Genomic DNA, 12,802 nt, shown 5'->3' with positions numbered 1-12,802 from the left:
ACCCCATACCATTCCCCCCGCCCCCAGCATCTAACACCTGGTAGTTGTGGTTTTTTGCCAGCTACAATTTAAAGACTTATGCTCACTCAGGGCACATGTATAGAGCCATGCAATTGCCTAGCCCGAGTGCAGCCTATTGTACATGCCTAGTACACACATGGACACACTTACTTCCTTGTGCAGTGTGTCCATGTAGGATCATGATCTGTGTATAAGTGCCAAACATGGCAGTAACGCAGCTGGGTAAGTGCCATTTGGATGCATACAATGAAATGGGATTCTTCCCAGAGTGTCTGAGCCTCATTTGACCCACTGCCACTTTAATTTTCATTTGGGCCATTAACTGAGTTAGGACATAAAATATTGACACTAAAGGGAAAAAAATCACCTTTCAATCTAAGTGTAAATGATCCTGAAACAAAATACGCAGAATAAATGAATGAATTCTTAGCCAGGTTCAATTAATAATTTATTTCTGTTCCTCATGACATTATCAGTGTAATTAAATCTGTAGCTGAAGAAATAAAACAAAGTATCGTCTGTTAAAACACTGAATCTCTGTAAAAAGCGGTTGGCAAAATACTGTTGTTTGTTATTAAGGACTATCCTACTGACATATAGGTTCACATTCTATCTTTCGTTAACAAGCTGATGACTTGCAAGTAATAAGGCAGTAAAACCCTATTGTTACTTTAAGTTATTTGCAACAAAGGCACAGAAAAAAGATTTAAACCAGCTCCCAAAAGAAACTTGCAGAAGGTCTGGCTATTTGGGGCTATTGGTTACAAATATAGTGAATAATCATACTAGATTATTAACTTGGAGTGCAAGGTCGTATAGGATGCACTGAATAGTTCCATATTGATATGAATACTGAAGTAGGAACAGTGTCATGTGGGGCATTAATAACAGGCATTAAAGTGCTACTGAGAGGCATTGATCCAGGTCTGCCAGCAGTAATCAGAAAATGTCACGTGCCTCAGGCAGCAAAGCTGTTTTTAAAAAGGATGTGGAAAATCATCTTTAAAAAAGGAGGTGTGTGTATATATAAAACAATAAATAAAGCAAACAGTTATGGACAGAGCATGCTTATTCTATCAGCCCCCATGGACAAAGCTTCTGCTATTTGGGCCTTGTAGAGGCCTACATGGGATGCTTACATTTCATGGTACTTCCAGTGTAGGACTAAAAGTGTCCCTTTAAAAATGTGTGAGTCTTGCAGTGGTGCTCACTGTGTTCTGTGTTTGTGAGAACAAAAATCTGCCAAAATGGCCAAAAATCAAAGCTGCAATATGTACAGAACTAGGCCTAGCGTGTTTGTGTAACTTCAGTAGCCACAGTTACTTGGAAGCCAACTGTACCTCCATGGTTTCTTCACATTATTTTTCTTGTGTAAAGAGCAAGAGACAACATTTATTGACAAGATTGTGATCCTAATGTAGGAATATAGTGAAATAGACAAGAACTGCAGAGACCGAGTGAAACTAAAAGGAAACTGCAGCTGACAGCGACAGGTGCTGCAAATAAATGGCTTCTTTAGGAAAATAAATCACACATGCATTACAGTTGATACTATCATCCCTAAATGTATATCCTAAGGGAAATTAAAGGCTGAGAAGTAGCTGCCATCTTCTCTTGGGATACCATCTCCTAGGGACCAAAAATATTCCTGGAATGGTATACTTCTTGGTTGCTTCTACAAGATGGAACACAATGAGCCTTAGTAGTGAGTTCACAAATTATTTAAAGGTATGCTGCTCTATTCTTTATACACAATAATGCTTGAGTGGTTATGCTGTGGGATAGAAGCTGACATGGATCATGAAGCCTAAAAGTGCTTACAGATATGAGTGGGGGGCTGGGGGAAATAGTGCTTTACTTTCAGAACATGCCCAGAATAGAAATGGTGTCCAGTGTCTGTGTATCTCATGCACTTCAGTACGGTTTTTTGGTACTTTATTAAATCGCCTATTGGATACAAGCACCAAAAATCCCCGCTGAAGTGCACAAGCTATATAGGCACTTGGGTGTTGAGTCAAACTGATGTGATTCCTCTTCTGGTAAAGCACTGGCTTTGTTTGTTTGTTTGTTTTGTGTCCCCCTCCCCCATTCCCGGGTCCTCTCCCCCAACTGTTAGCACTCCAAATTATATTCGGCGTTGCAGAACAACTGGTTGTTATGTAGGTAACTAGACCTTTGAAAATTCAGTGTAAACTTTTCCACCAATTTTCAGTGGATGTCACATCAAAGTCATCAGTGGAAAGACGCTCCCGCTTCAAATGGGCTTTGAGGCAGTCCCTAAGTGATCGGTTTTGAGGAAGTGTCAATAGTATTTACACTCGGGTCTCTCTTTATGCAAATTCATTTTGTGCAAATTTGCTTATATGCGACGACCTTATTTATACCAGAAACTTGCTTTGTGCAAGAAATCCGATCTTATGTGAAGTTGGCTGGCAAATAGCTCCCTGCAGACTGGCAGAGTTCCAGCCTGCAGGGAGCTGGGAGGAAGCGGAAGGAAGGCAGTGAGATGCGGGATGCCACATGCATGTACAGTATGTGCACATGGCCCCAATTAGTCTTGATGGCAGCTCCAGCAGGTAAGTTAGTGGGGGAGAAGGGGATTGAGGCCCTCGTAGGGAGGGAGCTGGGCAGGGCTGGGGCTGCTGTCCAGCCAGGGCGTGCTTGGGGCCCAGGGCCGCAGTGTGCAGCTGCAGGGCCCCAGTGGGGAGCAGAATGGAGCCTCCAGTGGCTCATCAGGGGACAGGGAGGGCCAGCTCCCCAGTAATGTGCACACTTCCAAGGGGAAGGGGCGGACACACAGGTGCAGTGGGCCCTGGCTCTGATCCTGGGCCCAGTTCGGCTACTGTCCCTGCCTGGTCCCAGCATCCTACACCCCGCTGCCCTGGCCACACGCCTCCTGTGGCGCAGGATTGCACCCCTTAAAGAGAAGCAGGCACAGGAGACTCATCCCCAGGGCAGCGCAGGACAAGCAGCCACCATTCCCTGCTTCCCTGCCCTGGGTGCCTTTCCAGCCTAGCAGGCATGACCCAGCGTGGCTGGGAACAGTGGGGCTCTGCAGAGAGGCTACGAGCTCCCTGCAGCACTGGGTCATGCCCACCAGACTATGGAGGCACCCGGGGCACGGAAGCAGCAGACAGCGGGACCATGTGGAGAAGGTGCTCGCCCCACGCTACCTTGGCGACCGTGCCCGCTACTCGTGCTGCTGCTTGCAGCACGGAGCTCACAGCCTCTCCGTGCAGCAGTTATTGTACTGTGTCATTTACTGTTTGAATTTGTCAGGGTTTGAGGGGGACAGTAGAGTGAGGCTGGTACATATCCCTATTAATTACATGTAATAATGGATTCACTTTATGTGAATTCGCTTTATGCAAGGGTTTTTCTGGACTGCAGCCATCGCATAAAGAGAGACCCAAGTGTATATTGTAATAACGGCTTCTGCACTGAGCTACTGGTCCATAAGAACTACTGACCCTGTTTAGTCGTATGCATTATTTTCTAGGGTGTGGAATGTTTAATGATTTTGTTGTATTGCCTTAATTGTAACATAATAACAATAATGATCTGCAGATAAAAGCGTTAGTTGCCAAGCATAGTGCAGTTCTGCATCCTATAATGATACAGCTGCTTCAGCCTCTGACACTACCAGAGCTATTAGAACAATTTAGTAAATGTAAACCTCGGGTTTGGGGTTGATAGATAAGATAGATTGAATTAATGCACAAATAACACACAATGAGGTGAAAAGCAAAAGTGGTTCTTAATTAGTTCAAGACAATCTAAAATATTTTGGCTCTGATATTGTTATTTGGGGGTAGGTACCATAAATAGCAACTCAGATGACCTGAAACTAATCTAATGTGGAAGAATGAATATAGGGCTGGGAGCCTGGAGGTTCTACATTTTAATGGCATCTAGCCACAGACTCACTCTGTGGTCTTGGTGAAGTCATTCTACATTTCTGTCTCAATATCCCTAGATATAAAATGGCAATCAAGTATATCCCCACATCTTGCAGGGGCATAGTGAAGATTAAGTTAACTAATGACTCTATGGAGACTTATTTTGATTTTACTTTAAGTTTAATTATGGTTACTAGTTTCAGATGTATATGCATCAAGACTTGGGAGTTGACTAACCTCAGATGTGCCTCTTAAATACCTTCCCTATATGAATAAAAGTAACAAAACTTGAGACCTACTGCCATAAACATGTGTTTAGAGATGCGCTCTGTATAAAATAGCACCAACTGTTCTAAATAATATTTGTGGGGAGGTGAGGAGTTCAGACTCATTGGGGAATGTTAGCTTGTTTCAGTGATGTGTGGCAGAAGGGAGATGCATTATCTCCTCGCAACATCAGGTTAGGGTGACCACCTATCCTTAAGCAGCAAGACAGTCCTGGAATGGGGTCATCAAGTCTCGGTCCTGGGCTGCATGACTCTGGGACAGCATTTGTGCCAGATTTGCAGCATCATGCAGGGATCCATGTTTCCCCTTGCAAGCTGGCAGCGTTTCAGCCTGCAAGAGGCTGCTTGAGGCTGCTGCGAACAGGACGCAGGGGTTGCCACAGGGGGTCAGTAGCTCTCACACATGCATATGGCTGGGAAAGAGTAGGGCAATGTGGAGAGCAGCTCCCTGCAGGTAAGCCTATGGAGGGTGTAGGGGGAATGGGGGGCAGATCAACGCCCCCACAATGAAAGAGGGTGTGGGGCTAGAGCTGGAGGTGCTGCCTAGCGAGGGCAGTGTGTAGGACCCTGAGGCTGGGGCATGCAGCAGGCAGAGGGCTGTCAGGGGAAGGACAGCAGGGCGAGGAGCCTGCATCCACCATGGCCTCGCTTGGCTCTGCTCTGCTCTGCTCCAGCTATGCTGCTGGCAGGGGTGGTGGGGAGATGGGCATGCGTCCTGCCTTTACATTTTAAAAAGGTGGTCACCCTTCATCAGTGACACATTAGCACTTTCCCAGGATTTTTCACCAGTAACCTCACTGCCATATTAAGAGCTGAGGGTGGTATCAAAAACCAGATGTGTTCAGTGGATCCTTGCTCTATGCCTGCATTTATGAGGATATAAGGATTTGGCTTGTGCATTACATTAAAATTTTGCCTTAGAATTTTATATTTTTAGCTTTACTCATGCAAAAATCCCACTGGAATTGATCAACTCTTCCAGAGTAAAGAGGTTATGATTGGACCTCTATAATGTTCTCTTCTTTAAAGGGTTGTAAAATGTTTGTCTGTTTGCCACATTCTACTAAACTATGTCTTAATGTGCAGATGTCTTTGTGTAGATGGGCATGAATGATGGCAGGGGGAAAATGACAAATTCATGAATGAGATTTAACAGTGCACATGAACTCCATTGCTTTGCTACTCAACCGTTCAGATGGATGAGAGATTTTTTCACATGAAGTTTGTGGGGAAACTTTCTGTGCAGTAAATAGAAACCTAGGAGAATTACGCTGGAAGGACCTCAGAAGATTAAACAGTCCAAGTCCCTGCTCATGGCAGGATCATGCCTGCCTAACCCATCCCAGACAAATGTTTGTATAATCTGCACTTGAAAAGTTTCAGTGATGGAGATCCCACATCTTCTCTAGCTATGGATACTCACGCAAGAACATGCATCTGGACTGGAAAGTGGGGCAGCAGGAAACTACAAAGTGACTTTAGGGACTAATTACAAGTTCAAATAATGAATAGCAAGTATTGACTCTGATGACAATTACAAGCTCACAAATCAAGGTGCTGAAATTTTGTTCATGTGGATAATGAGCAATTGTAAAACTCTGCTTACAAAAAATCACCACAGGAAGAGAGGCCAATATTTTCAAATTGTTCAGTGATTATACCTGGGGAGCATGGTTTGTGGGAGAGAGCAATGTATGGAATTCAAAATAATTTTTCTTAAATGCAAAAAATTTATCAAACACATAAAACACTGCATTTTATTAAAATGAAACAAAGTTTTAAGTGCACTATGATCTCTAACACAATTATATTTACAGTTTAAGTTTTTCTGTCAATTTTTACTTGTCTCTAGACAACCTTTACATTAATCAATAATTTCATATGTTTGGATATATATTTTTACATACTTTAAAATAATCGTACATTTGAGACATAGATTCATTTGCCTGATATTCCATTCTTTGTGATTTTGCTGCTGACTAAGCATTTTGGGCACAATAGTCTGTTAAAAATAATGATAATAGGATGTTTAATAATCATTACTGCTATCATCCAACAAATCTGGCTCATACTGGATAATATCTGACAAAACTATTGTAATCTACTCATATTTTCAAAATGAAATGCTCAAAATTTCCCAGTTGCTAACTTTATATTTAATATGTCTCTGAAATACACACACATGTTCATTTGGTTTGTTGTGAAGCATGTGCTGTTTGAAAATTTTAAAATGTCATTCTTTGTTTAGCGCTTGCAGATGCAAATGACTGCTCATATATCATTCTCAATTTTCCTTTGCATAATCTCCTTTCCACCTCTCTTTCTGACCTTGTAAAGTGTCTTTTATGACTACTTGGCAAAACTCTGTGTATTCATTCTTTCAGTTCATTTCCCAAAACTGCAGACAAGCAACATCTGTGTGGTTTAAAAAAAAATTGTTAAATGACTTGCTGGATTATCTTTTACTTTTTATTAATGAAAAATGCATTAATATGCCATCATCTAATATATCCATTAATTATTTCATTCCCCCCATTTTTAAAAAGGAATATCTAAATGCAGTTGCCAATCTCAAGCTGTTACTTAATGGCCATAAAGCAAAACGCTTGATTTATTTTCTATGTTAAAACTTTGTGAAACAAAAAATGTATTATGATGGATGGCTTATTTGTACCAGCCTTAATTTCATTTAAATTAAATGTAGCTAAAAGGTTGCATACACTGTAAAGCCATTATAGTATCTGAGCTGGCTTACCATTTTAGATTGAAGCAGCTGAAAGGAGGCTGGTTCTATACAGTACAGAGCAGCACCATGCTGAGATGTCTCACTTTCTCTGCACACACCAGGTCCCAAGCGGGAAGCAGTATAGCTGTGCTCGTGCAGCCTCCTGTAAGTAGAGGAAGTAGATAATCCCCCCTCCCCCCCTGCAAGAATTTATGCTCCATTGGCTTTCAATTTTATACCAGGGCTCCAAAGTTGCTTTGGAGAATGGGACTACAGAAAATCTTACTGACTGAATCTAGCTGGGGGATTTGGCCTCACCTGGGTCCTGGGGGTGGAGGGGGAAGGGACATTTAACAACAGTGCTATATTTTTGTGCAGTTAGCAGCATCCTATTTAGAAGAGGCTTTATTACTAGCAGTCATGTTGCAAGCTAGGCTTGAGACATCTGGTTAGGTCTGTACCAAAGTAAAGTGTGCAGAACTTGACCATGCTATAGGCTATATGCTGCCGGTAATACACAACAGGGATGAGTATTCAGAGCAGTACTTGGCGTCACCCAGTGTGTGGTTCCAGGTGGTCCCAGCATTTGGATGCTTTTGTGAGCGCTAAACCTTGGAACAGACAGACCCTTTTAAAGATTTTTTTCCCGTGAATATGAATAACAAGAAGCACAGGGAGATGCCATATTGTGAGCAATAACTGAGACTTCAAGGCTGTTCTGTCACTTTGAAATATCACATACACTTTATTTTAATATGTCCCTGCAGATATAGGAAAACACTCGCACACACAAACAGCAGTTTGGGGAGAATACATTACAGGAATGTTAAAATCTGCCTGAGCTGCTAGCTACTGATGCAATTAAGCCTGTGATATTTGGTAGCTAAAGAAAATACAGGCATGACGGTAAAAAATCATGCTAATAGCTCTGTTCTGAAAGGGTATAACATCAATAATACTTGCTTTGCACATTAAGTTTTAATGTGTAGACAGGCTCTCTGTGCATAGCAGGGGGTCTGTGGAATCATCAGCAAAAGCTAATAAATGCCTGTCATATGAAGAATACATTAGTGAAAGAGCAAAGCTAGGTGAATCATTTAGTTCTCCTGTTACCATTAGTCATTCTCCATTAATGTTTTTATCTGTGATATTAGCCACTAAATATTACAAAGATTATAAAGGTTATGTCCATGATTTGCACTGCCTCTATGCAAAGATTTCTTTCTAACTGATGGGCATGGAGAGACTTGATCCTATTCAAAGCACTATGCTATAATTGTGATCTCTTCAATATGTTGCCCCACCTCCCCTTAAACAGTAGAAATCCAGATGGTAAGAGAACTAATTCCATCCTATGGCTTTGGAATTAGTCAGGAAACTGTCACTTACATTAATGGGAACTGAACAGTAGTCACTGTGCTGAAAATATGCCTGTAAGTGTGCTTGATAGTAAGTAGTAAAAATAGCTTATTTAGAAAGGTTTCGAGTGTAATGCACAGAAATAATAGATCTCTTTAAGACTTTAGTTTCCATTCTTGAGATCACCTGGCACTTGGATCTTTGAAGCTCCCACATGCTGAAAAGAATTGGGAATGGACAGGACTTGGATGGAAGAACTCCAGAAAGAGTGCTCGAATGATTCCATAGAATATGTTCTTCCTAATAAGTCACTGATGAACTGCATGTTTTGATGTTTGGCTTCCTGTCTAGATGGGATGCAAGAATGTGTCCCTGATTGTCTGGGTTCATTAAATAGTCCTTAGCATCTTTTACCAGAATAAAAGTATTTAACTCCATTTGTCCTGGTTAATTTTTAGCCTGGACGATATACCAGTGCATCTGCCTACTTGAATTCTTTCTTCCAGTTCAGTTTGTTGTTCTTCCCTCACTTCCTGTTCTAAATTGTTACGTCATTCAGCATAATGTTAAAAGATGGCTGTGATCACCATTAGAGTGAAATCAGCTTTGCAAAGAAAGCCATATGTATATGTACAGTAATCTGTACATATCTGGTATCATTAAACAAACCAGATATGTACAGAAACACTCTGGTATCATTAAAGATAATTGATAGCTCTAAACAACAAGATAAAACTATGTGGGGAAAACTCCTTTCAGGTTGAAATGTATATAGTGTTTCAGTAACAAACAACACTTCTGGCTAAGCTGACCGTATGGAAATCCAGAACATCATCCAGGAAATACGGGATGCTGCAACCCCCACTCGCCTGCCCTGTGCATGCTCACAAGTTGGCAGAGCTGTGCGCCACCTGCAAGGTGCTCAGTGCTGCTCTAACTTCCAGCCAAACTGCCCCACACCCCGTGTTTCCAGGATACCCATTATAATTCTCAATGGCAGGCCAGGACGAGCCTGAAATTTGGGACAATGTTGGCTAAACTGGGGCATACGATCATCCTATTTTTATCAGAAACTTTGAAAAACAAAGTTGTAAGATTTACTTGTACAGATATATTCATTCTCTCTCTCTGTCTCATCTATATAAATTAACATTACAACTTTATATAGTGAAAATATATTGTGATTTTTTTTTTTTTTTGGTTTGTATGGAAATGGGGGGATATTAAACTGTGCATCTTAGAGGGCACAACATTTTTACTTTCATGCTCAGTCTATTTGATATGATGTAAAGGTTTGTCAGCATGAGTTTGAGATTGCTATGTCACTTGCAACATCCATCTGTAGCATTCTACCACTGAAGCCCAGTTTCTTCCAACTCCAGAGGCTTCTGAGAAGAGGGGGGAGAGAAAAATTGTAGCTAATGCATTTTTAAAAACATTTTCAAATAACCTAAAATAATTTTTCTATGTCACATAACTGAGAATTTAATATCTTTGATATCTGAGGACCTAAGGCTAGAAATGAAAGGTGTGATTCTCATTGAGAAACCTCCTTTTTCCAGTCAGCCAGATCTTCAGTTACTGGTCTAAAATGAGTCATGTGATACTAGCCTTTGAATTTGTAATTGGCCTAGAACTAAATTTTGCCTGCATTTCATTTTGAACTAGGTGTAAGTGGTTGGGAAGGAAGAATTTCACATTATGAAAGAAAGAGCAAAACACTTCTTGCTGAATTAACTGTCATCACTAGTAATTTGTGTGGAAAAAATCCAAGCCAATCTTTTTGGATAGTACAACAAATTTTGATGTTGTTAAGCATGTTGAAATTAAAGCCTGGATTGATCCATGTAACAGACATGTTACAGTCCAAATTTACTTCCTGGTCTGATCCTGCAGTGATCCTCCCAAGGGGAAAATAACTCCTTTTTTAGTTGCTACTCTTCTTCAAGTGTCCACAAGGCAGCCGGTTACAGCCAAATTTTTGTGATAAAGGCACAAGTCCATTGGGAACCTTATCGTAACCACTGCATTTATTTCACACAGGCCATGAAATATATTAATAGTACCATTAGCCTATAGTTAAACTGATCACCTAGAGGTGAAAGGGCTTTGGACAGCTGACATTACTGAAACCTCTGGACCGTTTAGGTCTCTCAGTTCTGTTGTAAAGATTTCTAGAATACTTTTTTTCTTAACCATTGACAGAAGCATCAGAGTGTACCCACTCAAGTGCTGACAGCTACCAGGGAAGTTGAAGTGCCATTTAAAGAGATAATAAAGGGATCTTCAAATCTGGAAAGATTTAGATGGTTTATGGGCTTTAATAACCCTTCACTAGAAAGTGGTGTTTTCTTTTAGTTAAATGTTCTACTTAGCACGAGGAGTTTTGTGTAGCCTGTGCTTTAAAACTACCTGTATTGTAACAATCACACTTGTGGCTCAGTTGCATAAGTACCATGCAAGCTAACTGTAAACTCTGGACATGTAGCTATTGGCTAAGTGTAGACATTCAAAAAGCCCAAGGTCGAATCAGTCTAAGTTTATGTGGTCTTTCTGCAAGCGGTGTTGCTTTAAATTGGTAGTGAATAGAGTGCACATTCATCCTTTTTGGGGGGTGGGCTGGGGGGGTGGAGCGCATACTGGCTGCCTGCACTGGCCAAAGTCAACAGGTTGGGGATGCTCCTGCCCTCCTCCAGCATGCCCTGCAGGCTTCCCAGGCTGCCGAAGACTGCTAAGCACTTGGGCCACCCCAATTGGCTGCCAGGCACAGGCAAGCATGCCTCCTGCCACCTGCCGCATCATGTCAGCCACAGGCACCTATCAGCTGCAGGCAGGCAGCATTGTGGGGTGGGGAGGAAGGGAAGTGTCTGTCTCCCTGCACAAACCCTGTCTTGAAGCTCCCTACGATGTACACACAGACTAAACACTGAACCCAGGAGAACCCTGTGTGAGTGGGCACAGTACCACGGAGCCTGACTGGGTGGGGGCTGCCTAGGATGCCTGTGCACAGCAACCTAATATGAATCAATACGAGATCCGGTACAGAAGTTCAATGCACTGGTCTAACCTAAATCTATTGATTTTTTTTTTTTTTCAATGCACATCAGTCCAGGTCTATCTTAGACTGGGTTCTGCCATTTATAAACCAGTCTATGTGCACTGAACTTCTGTTCTGTTATGGATGTAGACCAGTTTTCAAGGGCTTATACCAGAAAACATGTAACATCTGTACCTGGCCTTAGGTTAGCACAGTGCTTCAGTGGTGCAGAGCAATTATAGGACACTGGTATAATAAATCTTTCAGGGTGTTGGTTATAGATGGCAAGTCCTAGAATAATACACAATTATAGGTAATTTGTACCAGACAAAACTCAGGAGACATGACTTGGAACGCATGAACTTTCCTCATTTTGTTACTGTATCTTTTGTTACTGATTATCAGGGGTCCTGGTTTTGTCTGTTTAAAAATTGCAGATGCTCTGATTAAAACCCCCAAAATCCACAAAATCAGAAACCCCCAAATCATGCCCCCCCCTCCCAAATCAGACTTATCTGCAAGAGTTGCTCTCCAGGGCTAGGAACAGACATTCAAAGAACCTGAGCCTGAATTGATTCAGTTTTTGTAGGTTAGTTTAACCTAGCCAGGCTAAACCGGTTTGTAACCAAACAGACATCCTAGAAATGCAGGCACATGCCTGCAGTGGATCAAGCTAGAAATTGGGTGGTGCTAGAGCAGCCCTCCCTTGCCTTCCAGAGTGCTGAGCTGAGGGGGCATGGCCCAGCCCCATAGGATGCTCTGATTAGGGAGGGGTTACACCCCTTGTTGATAACAGAGCATTTATCAGCTCGGTTATCAACATGTATCACCCCCCTTAGAAAACAATGCTTCTTTCTGTTAGTTCAAGCTTTTCTTAAACAACTTTTTCCAGGGAAGGAACAGAGGGAAGTTATCAGCTACCTGTTGATTAACTCCGAAAAGCCCTAAGTGGACACAGTCCTGTCTGCTTTTGTCTGGTCCCCCACAGCACAGACCATAGCCAGCATGTGGTCTGCTAGCTAATGCTGAGAGGTGTCTGTATAAGGCAGAGGGGACGGGAACCTCTGCTTAGCAAGGAGTGGTGAGGGGAGGTTGGGGGAACAGGGTGAAGCCAGGCAGACACCTGCAGTCTCTGCTAGAGCTCTGTTCAGGGAGCAGAGGGGAGAGGCCAGCCCTGCAGTGGAGCAGAGAGCATGCCGGGATGCTGGGGGAGTCTGATTTAAATTGAACCAGGAAGGGGTCTGGGACAGACATTGCATAAACTGGCTTGCCCCAAATCACTTAAACCTGGTATAGTATCAGACCATTTTCAGCCATTTTCAGATGGTTTATGTGCACTGAACATATCATAGAATCATAGAAGTAGGGTCGGAAGGGACCTTGTAGATCTTCAAGTCCGACCCCCTGCCTGGGCGGGAGAAAAACTGGACTTAAATGAGTCCAGCCAGGTAGGCATCAAGCCTCTTCTTAAAGA

General features: G+C 42.3%; 1 long non-coding RNA gene across 1 annotated transcript in view; it reads right to left on the bottom strand.

The window, feature by feature from the left end:
* The window catches only part of LOC109296108, a 20,155-nt gene extending 15,194 nt beyond the window's left edge, over window positions 1–4,961 (bottom strand). Inside the window, exon 1 of the long non-coding RNA XR_002096895.1 lies at window positions 4,952–4,961. This is a non-coding gene — a long non-coding RNA (uncharacterized LOC109296108). The remainder of the gene's footprint in view (window positions 1–4,951) is intronic.
* Between the last annotated feature and the right edge of the window lie 7,841 nt (window positions 4,962–12,802).

The sequence above is a fragment of the Gavialis gangeticus genome, unplaced genomic scaffold, assembly GCF_001723915.1.
Source record: "Gavialis gangeticus isolate Ggan-Ray unplaced genomic scaffold, GavGan_comp1, whole genome shotgun sequence".
NCBI lineage: Eukaryota > Metazoa > Chordata > Crocodylia > Gavialidae > Gavialis > Gavialis gangeticus.
The sequence above is the reverse complement of the archived record's forward strand: the minus strand, read 5'-3'. Positions and strand labels throughout refer to the sequence as shown.